Source organism: Pinus tabuliformis, chromosome 9 (assembly GCF_031772625.1).
Source record: "Pinus tabuliformis cultivar Carrire ecotype Pingquan chromosome 9, CPIR1, whole genome shotgun sequence".
NCBI lineage: Eukaryota > Viridiplantae > Streptophyta > Pinopsida > Pinales > Pinaceae > Pinus > Pinus tabuliformis.
The window spans coordinates 995877318-995881122 of NC_142307.1; the positions used below are offsets into that span (position 1 = coordinate 995877318).

Sequence of the window (3805 nt, forward strand, 5' to 3'; positions counted from 1 at the left end):
AAAAAAAAATAAATGTCCATAATTCAAACTATTGTCTCTCTAGAGACAATATAAAAAATTATTTAAAAAAAAATAAATGTCCATAATTCAAACTATTGAGTTAAAGATGTTTCGAACGCATGAAGATATGAAAGCAAATTCAAACCGAGAAAAAATTTAAACTGAATGACATGGGAGAAGATCAGTTATTTCCCATGGCACTTACTTTTGCTCTTGCTAGGGCGATTGTTAGGACACTATATAACGCATGGACAGTTGCCAACGTAAAGATGAAGTAGTGGAGCTGGTTCATGCCAGTGAGGGAGACCAGAGGATACTTACCCTTGAATCAAGAGGGAATGAATAATTATCAAACTATCATAAATATCTTGAATCATATCAAATGGACTAACACAATCTAAGTAACATCTAATAGCATTGGGAAATTCGAATACGCAACATAGAGTTTGGTGTCCACCTCAGAACAATGATTGATAGCAGGAGCCATTGATTATTCCTTTTGACATGGAAGCATACTATAAGCCATTCCTTTCGTATACAAATCTTAGAAATGGGCTTCTCTCCAATGGTCAGTAGAAACAAGATGAATCCCATAAGCATCAGTTCTGAAATCCAAAAAATACCATTTAAAATGTATTATGTCAGTCAATGTCATGTGATGCAATCTCATTCTGAAATTCTCAGAGTTGCTAAAAGATAGACTTGCTACAACTATCTGAATACTTCTTATGAACAATTCTCAGCTTATTTCTTCCCGTATTTAGGTGAAAATCAACCATGAAATACGCACATTCCCTGGAACAATGCACATAAATGTTATTACCTCAATGTACAGAGTTAACAAAATGTGCGTACGCCTCCAGACGCTTAGTATGTGCATTAGTATTAGATAAAGATTCAATTCAGATAGGGTGTTAGTAGCTGAGTTCCAACATATAGTTGATCAAGACACAATGTTCTGGCCGTAGCTGATCAACAATGCTTGCATGTAATTGATGAAGAAATCTAAAATGTCTAGGAGTAGGATTTCTTTAGAAGGGTAAAATCAGTAAAATCATGATGCTTTAAAAATTTTAAGGCTTACTTCAGGTCTGCTTCAGAGTAGCCTGTATGAAGGGTAAGTGTTTTGTTCCAACATGGATCCTTCCTCAAAGTGCATCGAGCAGTGTAGACAGCAGCAACAACAAGCATTGATGGACTGTAGATAGTCCATGTGCTTTATGGACATATATTTCCATGCCAAGCACTTAATGTCCAAGAGGCTTATAAAGGGATAAGAGGCAAAAAGAGGAAACAGGCATATTCAACAATAAAATAATAGAACGAACGAGAAGTGAAACACAACCAAACCACATAGCCTCCAATTCAAATATAAGTAGACAATACTGGCGTCCCTTGTATGATTGCAAACAACATAAATGTTTTCATGTCATTGTCAATAAAATTGAATGTAGGCTAAGAGCATCATGATTTGAATTCCCCGAGACTCTAACCAAATATTTTTGTTGAATTTACAATTTCTTTCATCCAATTTACAATTTCTTTCATCCATTAGGACATCAGAACATGCTGGAATAAGAACACAGGACATACTATTCATGTTCTTGAATATAACTTTAACACCATGTATAATCATAATTCCACAAGGCTTGGTAAGCAATAAGAAGCACTATTTCTATACAGTTAAAAAGTGGCCATCAAAATATTTGACACAAGTTAGCAAGACTAATGGTCCCAATGCACAATTATTTTGCCAAATCAGAAAATACACATCTTTGGGGATGCACACTACTGCAAATCTAGAAATAGTTACATTAATCTAGGTTAAGAGAGCAATTCTCCTAGTTAAGCAGATAACTAACTCTCGAAATTCTTCTCTGGCATCTCCGTCACTCTCTTTAAAAATTGAGAATTGTCGTCAGTAATACTTCCTTGTGTCTAGCATTTTAACATCTCCAAGGCTGCTTTTGGCTGATCCATTGGGACCATATGACCTGCATCATGAACCTGGTGCAGCAAAATAGAAGATTATGTAAGGAAGAAATTATCTACTTGTACAACGAAATCAAAGATGATCATCGAGTGCCTTTTACCTTGAGAAAACTGAGTGGTCCATAACTGGTTATTAAACCTGCTTCCTTATCGTCTACAAGGAAGGATTTTGTAGGTGCCTTCTTGAAATTCTCACTTCCAGACCAATCCATGGAATTCACCCATCTTGACTTGCCTGAAAGACACATAATTTGAACAATTAACTTTTCAATTTTGAAGATTATACTGACAAGCCTGAAAAACACAACTACAAATAAGTTAATAACAAACTTAACACCTAAATCATAAAGTCATTCTCCAAAACAAAAACAATATGTTATATGTATACAGTATCATTACCTAACCAATTGCAAATGAGATCATATTCTCCTGCATAAACTAGCAACTTAACACCATCCTCCAAGAGTGTTGGAATGCCAACTTCCATATTCCGCATCCAGTCAGTAAGCATAGCTTCATAAACCAAGGGGATACAGGAGACAAATTTTCGGCTGCCAACCCCCAGGGCATCCCTAACGGAACCCTGGTTTAAGTAATTCTCCATATTTGAAAATCATAGCACAGGCCACCATTGCACTCCTTCCGAACATCATAGTACTGTAAAATATAAAACAAAATAATGAAAAAAAATATCGTAAGATATATAAAACAACGATGACAAACTACATTTTAAGATACAAAATGCTGATAAAATAAACATAATGTCTGGCTGTCCAGTATTTAGAATTTAAGTCTTACATTGATATTCCCAGCTAATGCCATAATGGAATTGAAAATTGAGGTGCACACCAAGTATGATGCAAAGCATGTGACAGTCCCTTCGGTACCTGGCAAGTTATCACACCGGCTATAATCAGAACCTACATTAAGAACCTTCGATAAAGGATCCAGCATAACATCAGCCGTAACCAGTTACTTAAAACACTTCACAAATGGTAACTAAGGATCATAAAGCAAACAACATTTAGCCATCAAGCTTCTCGCAATTTAAAACATAGTAACAAGATTTCAATATGAACACATACAAATCTAGTTCAGTAAACAAAGTATACATCTCATAAATATGAAAATATGCATTTTGTTCCAAATTTTAATAGGATTTTGGCCCCATGAAAAAATATTCCTTGAAATTTGATGACTAGTTTATATTTATAGGTGTCTATTTCTGAGATTTTTGGGCTGCTTTTTATGGATTAAAGGTCTACAAGTATCAAATACATGAGATATATTATCAAAAACGATAAAAAGTGGACCATACTGCAAAATGTTTGTAAAAACACACAATAAACAAGAATGAACTAACTAGAGGAGGGAAAAGCATCACCTATGCACAATATTTTGAGATCCAGATAAGCCTTCACTACTATTATGGAAAACGATTGCACAAACAACTTAAAAAATACATTGAATATTTCAAAAACCACATCAACAAACAAGCCTTCCATAGCGGATAAGTGTTCAAAGCCCTTAACACAAATTTTATGGATTGTACTTGCTCATTATGTACTGAAGCAAACACAGTTCAACCAAGAAGAATGCTAGATTTTCCATCTGAATAATAGATAGTATGACTTGTTAGTATAGCAAGGTATTATTAGGAATACAATAAAGAAAATTAATTTAAAACATCAATGCTAGATTTTATGAGGCATTTTCGAAAGTAGATTTGATCAATGCCACACAGGCTGCTTTCAACAATATAAAAAGTGGTGTCATTCAAAACTTTACCACTTTTTTGGAATCAGCTGCCTTT

General features: G+C 34.5%; 1 pseudogene across 1 annotated transcript; it reads right to left on the reverse strand.

The window, feature by feature from the left end:
• Nucleotides 1-1575: 1575 nt before the first annotated feature.
• LOC149152076 (serine carboxypeptidase-like) lies at nucleotides 1576-2881 on the reverse strand (annotated as a pseudogene). The gene is made up of 4 exons (XR_016263376.1): nucleotides 2791-2881; nucleotides 2392-2649; nucleotides 2094-2227; nucleotides 1576-2007 (listed from the first exon to the last, which is right to left on the reverse strand). The product of XR_016263376.1 is annotated as a serine carboxypeptidase-like (transcript).
• Nucleotides 2882-3805: the final 924 nt, after the last annotated feature.